Source organism: Engystomops pustulosus, chromosome 7 (assembly GCF_040894005.1).
Source record: "Engystomops pustulosus chromosome 7, aEngPut4.maternal, whole genome shotgun sequence".
Taxonomy (NCBI): Eukaryota; Metazoa; Chordata; class Amphibia; order Anura; family Leptodactylidae; genus Engystomops; species Engystomops pustulosus.
In genome coordinates this window covers 98,757,561-98,776,845 of record NC_092417.1, presented here as the reverse complement: position 1 = coordinate 98,776,845, position 19,285 = coordinate 98,757,561, and the positions used below count along the sequence as shown (strand labels likewise).

Here is a 19,285-nt window from a genome sequence, read left to right as displayed (position 1 = left end):
AAAAAAAAAAAATGTTTTTCAATAAAAAAAATAAGTACCGTATATACTCGTGTATAAGCCGAGTTTTTCAGCACCAAAAATGTGCTGAAAAACGTCCCCTCGACTTATACATGAGTCAATACTTAAGTCAACGGCCCCAATGTGCAGCCTGCTCCCCAAATGTCCGCACGGCTCGTCTTCTGGCTGTAAACTACTGGGGGCAAGCTGTATACTACTGGGGGCTGGCTGTATACTACTGGGGGCAATCTGTATACTACTGGGGACTGGCTGTATACTACTGGGGGCAAGCTGTATACTACTGGGGGCAAGCTGTATACTACTGGGGGCAAGCTGGGCTTGCTGTATACTACTAGGGGCAAGCTGGGCTGGCTGTATACTGCAGGGGGCAGGCTGTATACTACAGGGGGCAGGCTGTATATTATAGGGGGCTGGCTGGCTATATACTGGGGGGGGGGGTCTGTGATCAATGCAGTTCCCACCCTCAGCTTATACTCGAGTCAATAGGTTTTCCCTGTTTTTGGTGGTAAAATTAGGGGTCTGGGCTTATACTCGGGTCGGCTTATACTCGAGTATATACGGTAATAAATCACTAAAAATGCCCACAAGCCATATAACATATAAAGAGACATATACCGCTAAAAAAGTCTAAATCATAACACAAAACCCACATATATAGTATCATTGAATCCCACAAAAAATGCAATAAAAAGAGTTCAAAAAAACATTTGTACTCCAGAATGATACTGTTGCAAAGTACACCACTCCCGCAAAAAAACAAGCCAACAACCAGCTCTGTAGCCAAAAACATAAAAAGACGGCAATGCAAAAATGACAGATTTTTCCCACATTAGGGTTTTATTTGGCAAATTTAGTAAAATGTAAGAAAAAATATTCATGTGTGGTATCCCCGTAATCGTATTGACCCATAGAATAACGATAACATGATTATTAGGCTAAACGGTGAACACGAAAAAAAAAAAAAAAATCCAGTACAGAATTGATTATTTTTTACTCCTGCCATCAAAAAAAAGTTCTAAACAGAATACCAACTCCAAAATGGTAATGGAAAAAGCATCTCATCCCGCAAAAAAAATGCTGTCACATGGCTCCAATAACGAAAAAGTGAAAATTTTATAGCCTACAAAAGGGGCTAATGAGGAAAATAAAAAACCTGGCAGCTGCAGAGCGCTCCTCCCCTTCTGGGCCTCGCTGTGCACCCATAAAACAAGTAATGGCCACATGTGTGGGAAATTGCAGAACAAATTGTATGGTGGATTTTATCTTTTGGAAATGTGTAAATTTTAGGGCTAAATTAACTTATAACCGGCACAATTTGACCATTTTAGATTTCACCTCCATTTTGATTTCATTACTATGAAGATCTCAAGGGGTTAACAATCTTCATAAAAGCTATTTCTGATAACTTGAGGGTTGCACATTTGAAAATGGGTTGATACATAGGGGTTTTTGATGCTAAATATGTAAAATTTCAAAAATTCAAAAACGGGATTTATCCCCAAAATAGTCAATTTTGAAAATACAGAAAATCAATGTTCGATTTGTAAGCCGCGTGACATCAAAATAAATTTGCAACTTATTTAGGTGGTAAATCTATCTGCCTGAAAACGCAATGATTTTGAATTTCAAAAATGGCAAATTTAAAAAAAAAAAATCATAATTTTTTCTTTTTTTTTGTAAATAAACGCAAAACTTATCAGCCGACATTTACCACTAAAATGAAGCACAACATGTGGGGGAAAAAAATCTCAGAATCGCTTTGATAAGTAACAGTGTTCAAAAGTTATAACCATATAAAGCACCGCAAGTCAGAATCCAAAAAATCGGGCTCAGCCTTAAGCTGCAAAATGGCTGCGTCCTTAAGGGGTTAAGCATTCTGTTAAGCATCCGCTAACATTGTGTTTTTAAAAAATAAGGTTAAAACAAATGTTGACAGCAATGTCATTAGGCAAATTTTCTCTCCTCAGCTGTGTATTGGGGTTAAAAACACAATGCCACATGTGAAGGCAGGCACAAGGTAACCAGCCCTGATACAAACACAGAGATGCACAGTGGTGAGTGCAAAGTCACCCTCATCTTATATACATGTTAAGTAAACCTAACCAATTGTGGAAAAGTATCCATGTGAACAGTGTAGAGAGAGTGTCCCCCAATCTGGAACCTTGTCATCTAACCCTTTGTGCCAATGACTTTTTCCCATTTAGATTCCAGTTTTTTGCTCCCCTCCTTTGAAAACCAATGACTTTTTTATTTTCAGTGTACAGAGCTGTATGAGGGCTTGTTTTCAAATTGTACTTCCTACTAGCACCATTTAATTCTCCATGCAATATACTGTTTTTATTAGGTTTCTTTGTTTCACCATATTCTGACACCATTAACTGTCATTTTTGTGGTTCAAGCTCTTTTCTTTATTGCTACCATTTTGGGTTCCGATATGAGGTTCCCCACTGGAAATAATTGTCTTTATAGTTTGATAGATCAGGAATTTAAGAATGTGGTGATACCTAAATTACTTAGGATTTCACTTGTGAGTAGAATTTATTTTATTTTTATTTACAGTTTTCTTGTTTTACAGTTTTTAAGGCCCCCTGGGGATTTTGAACCCTAGGGGGTCTGATCTTTCCTACCATATACTCCAATATTAATTAATTGAAGAATACAGTTATTTTCTGGGGATCTGTATTGGTTTGTCATCAATATAAAATATCTATACAATAAAATATAAATTAACCAATAACACAGTGATATCCTTTTGTCCTGGAAGCTGTAACAATTGATGCATTACACACACTGAGGCACAGGTAACATTTACATGCCCTAACACTTCCCATGATCAAAATGTAAATGGGTTTTTAAACAAAAATGTCTCCTCTATTATCAGTCCCAACTAATGCATAATAAAGAACCTCTACTATAGGACGTTATTTAAGAAACCATATATACTCCTAAAGTTTTATGTTAGAATCAATAAACCCTAAGGAATGTTTCACACTATCCATGATCAGCCTGTGATCATGGACAATGCAGATTCCTGTGTCATGGGCTGATCACACATCAGCAGTACTGACACTGTAATTCCCCACTGAAGTACTGAACTAGTGACGTAGTTATACTAAGTGGGGACACTAATGATACAATATAGTCTGTGGGGCACAATTATACTGTAACGGGCAGTAAGGATGCAGGCTTAGGGGAGTGGCCAAATAAGTGCAATCTGCAGTGCACAAGTTTTGTCCCTATTTTGGGGAGCTCACCAGGTATGGCTCTTCTCCACATTCTCAACAGCATTTTCTTTCACAATGTAGCAGCCCATATTATGCATTGTGATTTTTGTGACAGGCTGAAATCTAGAAAGTGCTAATAATAACATAAGCACAGTAATAAGCAAGCTAGGCAAAGCTTAGCCAAATGCTGAGTCACTGTGACTGAAACATTAGAATACTCGTTTCCCTGACAGCAACACTCCTGCCTGGTATGTTCCATCATCCCATTCATTGCAACTTTCTTACTCCTCTGCCCTTCCCATATTTGCTAAACAGCACTCTGCTCGGTTAGATCAAAGCTCACAGCAGGTGGACAGAATCCAAAACTCATGATAACGGCACAATCAGAAGTTTTTTTTATATCTTTAACTCCTTAAGGACGCAGCCATTTTGTAGCTTAAGGCTCACCCCCATTTTTTGGATTCTGACTTGCGTCTCTTTATATGGTTATAACTTTTGAACACTGTTACTTATCAAAGAGATTCTAAGATTGTTTTTTCCCCACATGTTGTACTTCATTTTAGTGGTAAATTTTGGCTGATGAGTTTTTCGTTTATTTACAAAAAAAAGAAAAAAATGATGAATCTTTTGAAAAATTAGCTATTTTTGAAATCCAAAATCATTGCGTTTTCAGGCAGATCGATTTACCACCTAAATAAGTTGAATAACATTTCCCATATGTCTATTTACATAATTTTTGAAATGTCTGGATAATTTATTTTGATGTCACACGGCTTACAAATTGAGTATCGCTTTTCCGTATTTTCAGAATTGACTATTTTGGGGATAAATACAGTTTTGAATGAAATTTTACATATTAAGCATCCGGTCACCTGAAATTAAAAACTTCCCTTCACTATCTTGCAACATTCCAGCATTGTGTGGATGCTCGTAATGTGCTGACGCAATCGATATTTAGCAGGAATTTGAAGAATGCTGTTTTAGCCAGTTATAAAGAAGTATATTAAATTTCCACATGCCCCACTGCAACATGAATTCACATTAATCAACTGCAGACATGTTACCCTTATTCCCCCAACACTACCATTTAAAAAATATACATATTGCCTGTGGCTCACAGTTAAAGGGGTTATATCATGGTTAAAAGGGTCTGCCCATAAAAGAGAGTTCTCAAATTATAATCCCCTAGTGCTGTTTACACAATGAAGATTATTTTTAACCCCCTTACTTTACAATTTTACTCAGTTTTATTCATGTTTTAGCTCCTATCATTCTTTCTTTCTTTTGATAGGTGATAACGGATATAGATTGGGACCTTGGCTACATCCACCCAAAAACAGTTACAGTACAGTGTCTCAATGAAACCCATCGCCATACAGAATCTCACATTGAGAGACTTTTAGGGAATTTTGAAGAGCAGATTTCATTGTTTGAGCCAGAGTGTGACAAATCTTTGTGGTGAATTGTGTCCTGCACAACATTGCACAAACACATTAAGTGCTCCTTAGGATGCGGTCACACGTACCGCTAGGCGTCCATTCATAACGCGATGCTAGCGCACAGGGGGCGGTCCTCGTTCCGAACGCACAGGCGTTTCCAGAGAAACGCATGCGATCGGCTTATCAATCGCATGCGTTTCCCTGGAAACGCATGTGCGTTCGGGTCGAGGACCGCTCCCCGGTGCACTAGCGTTGTGTTATGAACAGACGCCTAGCGGTACCTAGCGGTACCTTAGGCAGATAACACACGTGGCGTTTTTGTTGTGTTTTTTTCATTGCATTTTTGCATCCTTGAAAAATGCATCATATTTGCAGATTGGCTTTTTCAATGGGTTTTAGGTTAAAGTGTCTTAACTTGGTGTTATCTCCCCTGCATTTTTTTGGCTGTGATTTTTGAGGTGGGTTTTCATTGCATTTTTCAAAGCAGTTGCATTTTTTAAAACTCATGTGTTTGTAGTCTCTGTTTTGAAAGACATGTGATTACATGCACAAACAGTAGGGAGAAGATCACTGCGTTTTTACAAATTCCAAAAGACATAGCTGCATGCAATTAACGCATATCAAACATTACGTTTTTAAAAATGCAAACACAAGAAAACATTTGAATGTGGAAAAACACCACGTGTGTCACTGGCCTAATAGTTGCCTCTGATCTACATAACCAAATTATAAGCTCTTTGACAGAACAACATATCAGAGCCAATGAAACTGCTCAGAATGTTAGGAAAGACATTACTCATTTTAATTTTGCATAACATTCTCCTTCCTAGAATTTATTTCAACTTTGCCAGTTGTCTGAATGACATGTTATAAAGTTAGTCAGTAATCAAACAACAACCATGAAACAAGTCACAGAAGCAAGAGTTCCCTTACTAATTTTGTAAAAATTTTAAGGGCGCTGTCCCACCGGGGCGGGCCGCGGCCCCATCACATCGGCATTTCTATGGAAATGCCTGCGATCGGGAACGAGCCGCTGGTGTTTTGCATTAAATTAACGCAAAACACTGGCGGCTCGTTCCCGTTCGCAGGCATTTCCCTAGGTACAGGGCCGTGAGCCCATAGCGATGTATGGGGGAAGTATATCGTCCGTATATACGTCGGCCATATATACGTCCCCCATACATATCTGTGAATGTAGCCTTAAACACTTGCAATTGGTAAGCTGCATCCGGGGTCTTGTATTGATTAAATGCAAGGCACCAGGAGCTGGTTACTGATCCCTTGCGTTTCACTGGAAATACATATGGGATCGGACGGAGGTAAGCCCCCACACATTAGTGTTGCGTTAGGAAATGCGACACTAGTGTGATGTTTGCCTGCATACAAAAGTCTTAAGGGGACATACCTGTCCCATGGTCTAGTCCCAGTGAGCACACCCAGTACAGCAGAAAAGATTATGTGCGTGTGTGTTCAAAATAAAATATCATGCAAGCCAGTCTTGAAACCAGCAGCCAAAAATAGTTAATGTTGAAGGCCACAATCTTTATTGTCACAGTGATTAAAATAAAGGTGATCTTGGTGGAGGCAAATAGAATTGGGCATAAAACTATTTGCCATGGGTAATCGAATTTAGAGGTGAAGCTTCAGTGAGAAAACCATCATACGGCATTATAAGGTTAGGGATAAAATCTGGATCTTAGCCACAAAATCAGATATTTGCATAATCAAAACATAAAAACATGTGAGTGATGCAAACAACTAGTCAGCTGCCCTTACTATCTTTATAGCATGTGGAAAATGAGGGTGTGGTCACACGTGATACTAGCATTGCGTTACTAGCGCTAGCGTATGGGGTGGGCCATGGCCCAATCGCATATGCATTTCCAGTGAAACACATGCGATCGGTAAACAACAACTGGTGTCTTCTATTGTTTAAATGTAAAACACTGGGTGCTATCTACCAATCACTGGAAACACATTTGCGATTTAGCCAAGGCCCGCATTGTGCTCTAACTTTTGTAAATGCAACGCTAGTGCCAAGTGTAACCGCACCCTGAGGGCGCATTCACATGTTCCGCTAGCGTCGCGTTCATAACACAATTTTTAGGGACAACTCGGCTTCCAAGTGACTTTGAAAGCCCTAAATAATAGTAAAACCCCATAAATCATCCACTATAGAAACTTCACTCCTCAATGTATGTAAAACAACTTCTATTAAGTCTATTAACCCTTTAAGTGTTTCAAAACTGACAGTTTCATTATAAGTTAAATGATGAAAAGTTCTGCAACATTTGATGCCCAATTCCTCCCGAGTGTACTGATACCCCATATTTTGTCACAATGTATAGGCTATAAATTAAAATTTTTTTGGTAATGCAAACATATGAAGGCTTATTAATTGTGGGATGAGATACAATGTATAGATAATTCATTTTGGGGGTCTATAGCTTATTCATGAGATTTTATTAACTATTTCAAGGGGGTCACAAACAAAATCATCAATTTTATTTTGGATTTTTAGCACTTTTTTTCCCCCAGTCACAGTAAGGAAAAACTTATATTTTATCTCTATTCTCTGGTTCACTACGATTACAGTGATCCCTCATTTATATAGTTTTTCTTATCTTTGCTCAATTTTACTGAGCAAAAAAAAATTACATTTTATTCCATTTCAAGTTAAAAACAGTGTAGTGTGCACAAGATCAAAAACGTTGACGCGTTTCGGACGGAGTGCCGTCCTTAGTCGTAACCGTATTCAATATGAGTAAACCACAGGTTTATACAAACAAAGGGATATGACGTAAGGAAGGGGAGGGGGAAAAAAAACAGCCCTGCAAACGTAATGGTAAGTACAAAAGAAATAATGGCACTAAATATATAAACGAATAAGCAATTCTATAGAGATATAATAGATCCATTTTATAGTTAAGATCCTGAGGAGAAGTAGTCTGCAAAGTCATTATCCAAAAACCTTCGCAGGATAGGAGAAGTATCCTCCAATCCCCACCTCTCAGAGGGCAATTAACTCTCTCAATACCCTGGACAATCATCTCGACAAACAACTCGAAAATGTTTGGATACACTGGATATTTTGTTTTTAGATGAAGAATTTGGATCAGTATTTGCACCATTTTCATACTGAAGAGCATTTAGACTTTAAACCCTACATCAATTCCATAGGGTCTGTGGCTTTTCCTCTACAAAACAAGTTCATTGACCATTTTGCTTTGCCAAGGGTGCGAAACGTTCGTTGGGGTGTCGGACAGTGTGCATTAGTGGGCAACATGGCGTCTGGTGGGTATTTGTGATATTTACCTCTGGTTTAACTTTCTAGATGACTTTGGGTTGTGATGTGGTATTTACCTTGGACAATAGTGATATGCATTAATCCATTTGCATCTGGGTCAGAGTTCCAGTATTTTTACTGCCAGCGCTTAATACATATTATCTTGAGGTTGCCTTCTGAGTATTTGCACACTGTCCGCTTTTGTTGTACATGTTTTTAATGTTTCTTTTAATGTTTTTTTTTTTTAATCAGATGTACTTATGTGATGAATTGTGTAATATAGATTTGATATATTCAGTTATTGAGTTTGTTATGTGTGCTCGCTTTGAGGCATAATAGGAAGAATTAGCATCATTACAAGCTGAAAGTTCTACTACTGGAGATTCCATCTTACACACTTCCAAAAATATTAAAAAATCTAACCCGCACTTTTACCCCATTAGTGCTCGTACAACCTATATGGAAAATTTTCAGACTGCAGTAATCAATGACCTTATGCATTTTGCTAGTGAACCTAATTGTATGTCTTCTTCCTCTAACTTATCTAAGGGCCAAAAACTTACCCTATGCTGGAGAGGTCAATCATCAATTATGCAACAGAACTACATACCGTGTGCTCTAATCTAACCCTATGCACACTTTCAAAAACAGTCTGACACATATTGTTGCAGAAGGTATTTCTATAGGACTCAGATACCAAATATTTAACACCAGACTTTCCCTTAACTCCTGTTAAGTATGCCTTGCCCAAAACCCACAAGCAAATCTTCCCTGCTCTTCCGCCGCATAATATCGGGCATTGGATTGCTTACTGGAAATCTAGGTAAATGGCTTGACTCCTTGCTCCAATCATTAGTATGTCTATTTAATACCATCTACATAAATATAGTAATTACAATGCCACCTTATGTGAATACAGGTGGTCCCCTACTTAAAACACCCGACTTACAGATGACCCCTAGTAACAAACGGACCTCTGGACGTTGGTTATTTACTGTACTTTAGTCTTAGGCTACAATGAACAGCTGTAACAGTTATCAAAGGTGTCTGCAATTAAGCTTTATTGTTAATACTGGTTCTTATAGCAACCCAACATTTTTTAAATCCAATTGTCAAAGAGACCAAAAAAATTTTGGCTGAGGTTACAATTATAAAGTACCTTATATACTCGAGTATAAGCCTAGTTTTTCAGCACAAAAAATAAACTGAAAAACCCAAACTCGGCTTATACTTGAGTCAAAAAAATAAATAAATCAAAACTCACCGATCCATCCGGTAGCGGCGGCAGGTCCGTGCGACGTCACATGATCTGAACAATGGTATTGTTGTACTCCACTACCGGGGGGGGGGGTATATACACTGGAGCAGGGCCTGTCAGGCTGCATACACTGGGGCAGGGCCTGTCAGGCTGTATAAACTGGGGCAGGCTGTGACCAATGCATTTCCCACCCTCGGCTTATGCTCGAGTCAATAGGTTTTCCCAGTTTTTTGTGGTAAAATTAGGGGCCTCGGCTTATACTCGGGTCGGCTTATACTCGAGTATATACGGTATACAGTTCCGACTTACATACAAATTCAAATTCATACCGCCTGTACATGGTTTCTGTATTACAATTTCTACAACATAGTAATTACTTTCACCAATATTATTTCCAAATGTGTGGCTCGCCAACCTCTATATGGCATGGTGGGAGGAACTTTTTCTTTTCACTGAGGACAATCCTTTTTTATCATGTATCAAATGCCTGCTTACATGGCAACATTCAGACGTCAAAGTTCCTTTTCATTGATTATCTCAATAAAGGAATTATTCATTATATTTATAGCAATCTTTGTTTAACATATGAATTCAATTCCTCACATCTACCCTTTCTTGATATTTCACTCACTGGAAATACACATACGCGCAAAATTGATATGTCTTTATATAGGAAACCAATTCCACTTTACATGCTTCTAGCTGTCATAATAAACATACTATCAAAAATGTACCCATTGGTGAATATGTCCTTGTCACGCACGGGGTGGGGGGGGGGGGGGCGGGAAGAGTCTCTGAGCGAAGAGTGTGGACCCTCTGGACCACCGCAGGGGTTGGTATGAGACCTGCGGTGGCGTCCAAGGCAACAGATGCAGGAAACAGTGACAGCTTGAGATGACAGCAAGAACGCAGAGGAGCACCGGTAACGCTGGTACAGAGTGAAGACACCGCTGGGCTGGATGGCACGGCAGAAGCACAGGAAGGCAGGAGGTCACCACTGGGCTGGAACCCCGGACGGCACAACAGGAGAACAGTCGTACGGGAACTGACCACAGGATACAGACCACAGGATATTGAGCACAGGATATGGACCACTGGACACGGACCACAGGATATGGACCACCTGACGCGGACCACTGGACACGGACCACAGGATATTGACCATAAGATACGGACCACAGGATACGGACCACAGGATACGGACCACCGGACACGGACCACCGGACATAGACGACAGGCTAAGGACCACAAGATACGGACCACCGGACATGGACCACAGGATACGGACCACCGGACATAGACCATAGGCTACGGACCACCTGACACGGACAGGATATGGACCACTGGACACAGAGCACAGGATGCGGATCACCGGCCACGGACCACAGGATATGGACCACCGGACACGGACCACATGATACGGACCACCAGACATAGACCACAGGCTACGGACCACTGGACACTGACCACAGGATATGGACCACCGAACGCGGATCACAGGATACGGACCACCAGACATGGACCATAGGACATAAACCACAGGATATGGCCCACCGGACACGGACCACAGGATATGGACCATGAGTCCATGGCCTTGGCGGGGTCCATGGCCGGATCTTACTGTCATGCAGGGGTGTGTGGGAAGAGTCTCTGAGGGAAAAGTCTGTGGACCCTCTGGAACACCGCGGGGGTTGGTATTAGACTCGCGGTGGCGGCCAAGACAACAGATGCAGGAAACAGTCACAGCTTGAGATGACAGCAGGAATGCAGAGGAGCACTGGTAATACTGGTACGGAGTGAAGACACTGCTGGGCTGGAACCCTGGAAGGCACGGCAGAAGCACAGGAAGGCAGGAGGTCACCACTGGGCTGGAACCCTGGTTGGCACAGCAGGAGCACAGTCGTATGGGAACGGACCACAGGATATGGATCACAGGATACGGAGCACCGGACACGGACCACAGGATATGGACCACAGAATACTGACCACTGGACACAGACCACAGGATATGGACCACAGCATACGGACCACAGGATATGGACCACAGGACATGGAGCACAGGATGCGGACCACCGGACACGGACCACAGGATATGGACCACAGGATACGGACCACCGGACACGGACCACAGGGGCATCTGGAAACGCTCAGGAACACGGAGGTGTCTGGAAACGCACAGGAAACGGAACCTTGGGAAACACACAGGAACGGGACCTCGGGATACACACAGGAGGCTTTCACTTCAGTGGGAAGACTTGAAGATCCGATGGGGAGTGAAGGGAATCCGCCGGGTTATAAAGCAAACCCGGAAGTGACCAGCGCCAATGGGAAGGATGTTGGCCCTTTAAGTTCAGGGAAGTGAACGCGCGGGCTCCCTAGCAGCAGGAGCGCGCGGCCTGGAGGATGGAGGCGTGCGGCCTGCATGCCGGGCCCCGGAGCACAGCCAGGAGCCAGGAGAGGTAACTGCGTGCCGGGGGGACGGGGCATGGATCGCGGGAACACCTGTGACAGTCCTGTAATTCTCACAAAACACTCAATTCTGAGTTTCAACTTATAGACACTAGATTACATGACAGAGGTTATCATAAACCTATATGACACGGAGCTAAATCAATTGTAGCTCACAAATCTCGAGAGGATTATTTATTTACTAATACTACTGATAATAGTACCAATTCTAATGCATCAAAGTAAGTCTGTGCAGATGACCTGATCCTCTCACTAGCCCTTTCACATCCCTCCGAACTTAACGCCACTGCTTGTCAGCTTCCACTCCGAACCACTCTGTTTACATATCCCAGCTAGGTCTCAAGAAGCACTAGTGAATTCCTTTGTTTTAAGATTCAACCACACTACGTCACATATCTCAGGTGCGCCTAACAAACCACAGGTCCACATTGTTCTGCTGTAACTACACACCACTAATACAACAATTCCAAATAGATTAGAGCAAATGGTCGAAGCCCACTCTTTCCTGGTTAGGCCGTATTCATACCATAAAAATGGTAACCCTACCAAGGTTCTTATATCTTTTTCGATCCTTACCAATTTTAATCATTGTAAAAACATTCAAGTTTATCTACTTATCCAACAACATCTACCTTGTTCAAACATAAATGCCTGGGTGGTAGGTCACTTCCCAATTTCGCCCTTTACTATAAAGCGGCTCAAGTAGCCCAATAAGCCTCTATTGCCACTCCCAAAAAAGCACCCAGATGGATGTTGCTTGAATCCATCCATTCGCACTACCAAGCCTGTTCTAGATGACAGGCCCAATGCCAACCTTATTGCAGACTCTTCCCCCCTTCTCATTTCACTCCTTAAAAGTTTGGCGCTCTCTTCGATTTCAACATAAATTGCAAACTAATCCTTCTCCAATGTTTCCCCTCTTTTCCTCCAGGACAAGAATCGAGGGTCTTCCGAAGGGTAACAACCATTTATGGCACCTGATGTCTGGAGGTAAATCGCTGTCTCATAAAGATGTTTTATCCAAATATGAGTTTCCTCACTCAGAATTTTTCAGACTTAATCAATTATTACATTTTATGCAATCAATCCCACGAAGTACGTCCTCAAACTCCCGCACGGCATTTGAAAATATCTGTATAAATGACCCACTCGGTAGAGGAGAAAACTCTCTGCTATGCTCTATTTTAAATGCGCCCCCTCCGGACATCAAGTCACGTTTTATGGAACAGTAGGAGTCTGACTTGGGTTTCCAGTTCTCCTTCCCAAGGTGGAGGCACTGCTGTACCACTCTAGCGAAAGGCAGCCAGTGAGTTTTGTTAACAGAGACCTCTCTTAGGATACTCCATAGAACGTTCCCGCACGTCTTGCCAATAGGTAATGCAAAACCTGTAACCCCCAGCAGTACTCCTACTGGGAGACAAAGCAGCAAAGATTAAAAATAGAGCCCATCGCTTAGTCCAATTTATAGTTTAAAGGGGTATTCTCCTCACATTCAGTTTCATTAATCTGCCATATGTAAACATTTCTTCAATTAGATGTTATTAAAAAAATGTTCCTGTGTGAAGATAATTTCTCATAAATGTAGTCATATGGTCCATTAGAAAAGAGATAGCTTCCTCGGATACGGCCACCTCTGCTGGAGTGAGTGCACAAAAAAACGAAAAGTTATTGTATATAAAATGTCCGGGAGTCACTACATGTCGCATAGCCACCCTGTGATGATGATTGCTAAATCCTGGTGGTCCGGCAGGTCTCTATAGCACAAGTCTGGCCACCGCTGCCAAAGTGTGGCGTGGTCATATCCGAGGAAGCTATCTGGTTTCTAAGGAACAACATGACTACATTTATGAGAAATTATCTTCACACAGGAACATTTTTTAATAAACATCCAATTAAAGAATTGTTTACATAAGGCAAATGAATTTAATTAAATGTAAATGCCCAGATGAGAATACCCCTTTAAGCGACTAGAATTCACATGGCAGCTAAATGTAAATCTCCGGACCTATCCTTTACCGCAGTTAAGAACAGAATCAACCAACTGGTGCTGTTTGAGAAAATTGAGGCGACTAGGACAGACACCTTCCCACTGTTTGAAGGGATCTGGATATATTGTGCCTATATATTGTGATATACACCAAAACCTTGTCTCTGCAACTGGGCAGAAGACCTCTGCCAGTCAAGGTAAACAGCTCAGTAACTGGCATCCTGTGCTCAAAGGTTAATGAACACGGAGCCAGCCTCAGGTTGGCACAAGTGCTTAGGATTGGTAATCAGACACTCTTTGTTCTTTGTTGTAAGAAGCATGAAACATGTATCTTCTCTGCTGTTGTGGACTAGTAATAATGGCTTCCTCTATTTCTCAGATGTGATGAGCTTAGGGCAAGGTTATTGTATGCTGCAGGATATTGCTTTGAGTCTACTGTAAGTCTGGGGGTTTAGCTTCCATTCTTCCAGGTATACAATTTACATGACTCCTGCAAAATATATGTTACAGGTGTATATCCATCTCTTCAGTTCTCAGGTATATGTAGCTATACGCTACAGATGACTACCGTGAGTCTGGGGTCTCGTCCCTACTCTCTTAGTTATGCAATGAATGAATCCTGCAATTTATCATGAATGTGTAACCAGGTCCTGTATCCTCAGCTGTGGTGAGTTTAGAGCATGGCTACAAATCCTGCAGCAAATTACTGGGTCCATTCTCCCTGATGTGATGGTCTAGAGCAGAGGTCCCCAACTGCTGGTCTGCGGACCAGGACCGGGCCGTTGCAGTTTATCAGCCGGTCCGCGCAGGGGGCTGCGGCTCCGCTCCCCCCGTTGAGTTGTCGGCTCAGGCTACAGGCCGAGGCCTCGTCCACAGAGAGCAGCCCCGAGCTGACGCCATTGTTGTTTTTATTGTTCACGGGGGCCCCCGACACCGCGGCCAGGCCTCCACCGCCTCTGAAGGCCAAGGTCCTGCGGTTCATCTCCGCACCTCACACAACACACGGGGCCCCGGGAGCGCCCGCGGGGGAACTCCTGCCTCAAGACGTGATGTGCCCGCTGTGCGGTGCCGCTACTGCCGCGAGCTCTCTGCTCCCTACGCCCCCCGCTCCCGGCTCCCTGCCCCTGCTCAAGCTCCACACTCCCCTACCGCTCCCCGCTCCCTCTCCCCCCCCCCCCCCGCTCTTGGTTCTTGACCTACCCGCTTCCGGCTCTCGGCTCCCGGCTCCCCTTTTACTCCCGTCTCAACCCGGCTCCGCTAACTCCCCCCCCCCTCCAGGCTCTCCGCTCCCGGCTCCCTGCTCCCCCTGCCCCCGCTTAAGCTCCAGGCTTTCTAGCCTCCCGGCTCTAACGACTTACCTGCTCCTGGCTACCTCACCGCGCCACCACCGCTGCAGGACAAGGCACCGAAATTTCAAGGAACACAATAGAGAGGTAAGATTACTTTATCTTTGCATATATATGTGTAATATGTGTATATATGTGTAATATGTGTATATATGTGTAAATATATGTAATATGTGTGTGTATATATATATGTGTTTGTATATACAGGCGGTCCCCTACTTAAGGACACTCGACTTACAGACAACCCATAGTTACAGACAGACCCCTCTGACCTCTGATGAAGATTTCTGAATGTTTTACTATAGTCCCAGGCTGCAATAATCAGCTGTAAGGTGTCTGTAATGAAACTTTATTGATAATCCTTGGTCCCATTACAGCAAAAAATGTTTAAACTCCAATTGTCACTGGGGCCAAATTTTTTTTTGTCTGGATCTACAATGATAAAATATACAGTTTCGACTTACATACAAATTCAACTTAAGAACAAACCTCCAGACCCTATCTTGTACGTAACCCGGGGACTGCCTGTATGTATATGTGTGTGTGTATATGCTGTATCTACTGTTTGTTTATGTGTATATATGCTGTATGTATATGCAGCATTTGTGATATTTATCAGGGCTTCTATTTTGTACTACATGGCAGTACTCGGTATGCATTTTATACTACTTGGCGGTATGTTGTATCTATTTTATAATACTTGGTGGCATGCTGTATGCATTTTATAATACATGGAGGTATTCTGTATGCATTTTATACTATATGGCGATACGCTGTGTGCATTTTATACTATTTTGTGGCACGCTGGATACATTTTATACTACATGGCTGTATTCTGTATGCATTTTATACTACATGGCGATACGCTGTATGCATTTTATACTACTTGGCGGTACGTTGTATCTATTTTATACTACTTGGTGGCATGCTGGATGCATTTTATACTACATGGCGGTATTCTGTATGCATTTTATACTACATGGCGGTATTCTGTATGCATTTTATACTACATGGCGGTATTCTGTATGCATTTTATACTACATGGCGGTATTCTGTATGCATTTTATACTACATGGCGATACGCTGTATGTATTTTATACTACATGGCGATACGCTGTGTGCATTTTATACTACATGGCGACACGCTGTATGCATTTTATACTACATGGTGGTACGCTGTATGCATTTTATGCGACATGGCGATACGCTGTATGCATTTTATACTACATGGCGGTATTCTGTATGCATTTTATACTACATGGCGATACGCTGTATGCATTTTATACTACATGGCGATACGCTGTATGCATTTTGCATTGCTTTATTTTTACACCAAACCGATATGATGGATCTGGTCCGGACACTCCCTGATATCTTATATTATAAGCTCCACCCCTCCATAACCCCACCCCATATGACCAAAGCCCCGCCCACACCCCCACCGGGCCATGGAAAACTGGTCTAGCTTAAAGCCGGTCCCTGGTGCAAAAAAAGTTGGGGACCTCTGGTCTAGAGTGTGACTGCAGGTCACTTGCATAATCCACCTACCCTCTTCTCAGATTTTGAGCTTAGAGCATGGTTGTTATATGGGGCAAATGGCTACAGTGATTCTGAGGTCCAGGCGCCATTCTTCCAGGTATGTATTGTACATAAAACCCTGGTATCAGTACATAATGAAAATGTAGTATGGTTTTCCTCTCTTCTCATGTTTCGAGCTTAGAACAGGTATATTATATGCTGTAAGCAAGTAACTGTTCATTAGGGCCCCAGTCTCCTCTCTCCCAGGTGTATTGAGTGTATATGAGATGTATGTATATATCTATCTATATATATATATATATATATATTTATTAATATAGTGGGTGTGGATTCATCCAGAGCCCTCTACACTTAGAGGTCAGGAGCAGGTAACCTTCATCTACTACAGTTAGTTTTCCAGTCACCTGTCCTGTGAGGTCAGGAGCGTATAATCCATATATGTTATACACTCCTGGGGATTTCTATTCCTTCTTCACCTGTTCTCAGGTCTGTATAGCTAACCTGCATTGTTTCTTGTACATTTGTGGTTCTGCTGCTCTTTACATCTATAACCCAGATATCTCACGTGTAGAGCATTTGTTCCAGGGGTACTAATACTCAGAGGCATGACAGACAGAGGCTGACAGACTTTTACACTGTTACACTTTTACTGCTACAGCTCTTTTCTCACAGATATGTGTGATCACTTATCTCCTTGTAGTTTGCATCTTCTCTCTGCTCATGATGTTCTGGCAGGAAGTTAGTCAGTGAGTGTCTGTGAGCTCCATGCCTGGGGCGTGGCTACAGCCACACAGCAGAGACAGACAGGATCTCAGCAGCATGGAGTAACACCGAAATCTAAGATGGTGCTGACCCTAAAGTCAGAAGTTATCAGGTTGTGTCTTGGGGCAACTGAAATTGTGTACACCAGGACTATAAGAGACAGGTTGGACTAATATATGTGAAATGCTGTATTTTTGTTAATAACAGTGAATTCAAAAATGTATTATTTTGTCATCCTGAGTACATTTAAGAAACTTGGTGGGAATACCCCTTTAATTGGGGTGGATAGGGGGGCGGGGGTCCTGGGGTTGGGTTAAGCAAGGCAAAATGGTTGCTGGTTGACACTCTAGCCATGTGGGTGCTGATGGTTATGTTGTACATTTCGATAGCTTTTGGGATGAAAGAGTTACAAAACCTTGAAGTACGGAAGTTTAACTGGTGGTAGAGCTCACTGAATATGCTTAGATGATTTGTTATCAATTGGTACAGGGGGTGTGATTTGTTGGTTGTCGCAGTGAATTTGAGGATGTATTTATTGCGCAAGACTATTTCAAATCGACCCAGTGGTAAGGCAACAGAGAGAGATTTTGCTCTCATATCTTCTCTTGATCATGGACTCATAAAACATTCTCAGAATTTTGTTGAAGGACTGCAGTTTCCTCAGTAAGTATGATCTTGATGAAGCTGTTGTAGCTGCTAGGCCACATTTTTTGGCCCTGTTCAGTTTGTTGTCAATTATGACACCCAGGTACTTGTAAGTTCAAAGGCTTGGCCTTTGATGGTGATTGGTCTGAGAGCTGTTTTTTTCCTTCTTGGTCGCCAATCATTTCCTTGGTTTTATCTATGTTTAGAATGAGCTCTTTACTCCATACCACCAATGAGTTGATGCTGCCGACTACAACCATGATTTTCCAATTTTGTCATTGTACACAAAAAGAACAGGGCCTAGACTGACCACTGATCAGTGAAAAAAACCCACTGGAAGGAATGGTTCAGTAAGACATCAGTGAAAAATCACTGAAGCCAGGGAAAGAAAACAAATCTGTATGTATCCATTAGCCAAAATGGGTTCAGTGAAAAATGACTGATGTTAAAAAAAAAAAACGCCAATGTGACACCTCCCTTAAAGTTACAAGATTATATTAACCACTAGATTTCTTAACCACTTTTATTTTTGTTTTTTCTTTCTCTTTCTCCTTATGTTCCTGTTAAGATGCCAGAAAAAGGACTACCATAACCATGCATACCAAAGATAACATCCCTTTAACTAGTAGATTAGCCACTAAGACCAGGACTTGGGTAATGAATCTGCTGGAGCCGGAGATGGCAGTAGACCTCAGGAGACAACCTGCTTACGTATGAACTCACTTACCCGCTAATCGCAGAAAGGAACGCGTCACCTCCTCCTTCTTATATCGCTGATAAGCAATTTGGGCGCTTTGTCTGCAAGTCAGGAGTGTAGCCTTGCACAAATGTGCCTAGCGAACTCTGAAGGTCCTGGACCAGCTGACTGCTTGTAGACAACACGGACACTGACGCGGCACCGGGTGTCCGAGTTGCAATGGAGTACCGAGAGCGGGACCAAGCACAACCCACAATGAGCGCAAAGGCCACCCCCTTCAGGCACAGAATTAGACCATTGAGGAGAGGTAACCTAGTGGTAACCCTAACTTTCCTCCGCCTTTAGGAGAGGGGCTCCTGCAACCTTTAACCCTGTACAGACAGGAAGACATTGGTGAGGGGTTGCTAGGGAGGAGCTTTTAGGCAAGGGTTGAAATTTCCTGTCCCTACAGAGTGATGGGTACAACCTCTAGGTGGGGATGTCGTAAGGGAAGAAATGGAAAAAAAAAGTAGAAGGGAAAGAAACAAGCCAACTAAAGTATACATGTGCAGGTGGTTATTCCCCACAATGGTTTCTTATGTCATGTATCAGAGGCTTCAGTCCATATATTCTTTT

General features: G+C 42.3%; 1 protein-coding gene and 1 long non-coding RNA gene across 2 annotated transcripts in view; one reads left to right on the top strand and one right to left on the bottom strand.

Moving 5' to 3' along the window:
* LOC140070636 (NAD(P)H dehydrogenase [quinone] 1-like) overlaps window positions 1–19,285 on the bottom strand; it is a 75,588-nt gene that overhangs the window by 37,574 nt on the left and 18,729 nt on the right. The gene's annotated exons all lie outside the window — the stretch shown is intronic.
* Window positions 1–19,285, top strand: part of LOC140068905 (uncharacterized) — a 21,138-nt gene extending 1,853 nt beyond the window's left edge. Inside the window, exons 2-3 of the long non-coding RNA XR_011848620.1 lie at window positions 12,626–12,684; window positions 18,542–19,285. This is a non-coding gene — a long non-coding RNA (uncharacterized lncRNA). The remainder of the gene's footprint in view (window positions 1–12,625; window positions 12,685–18,541) is intronic.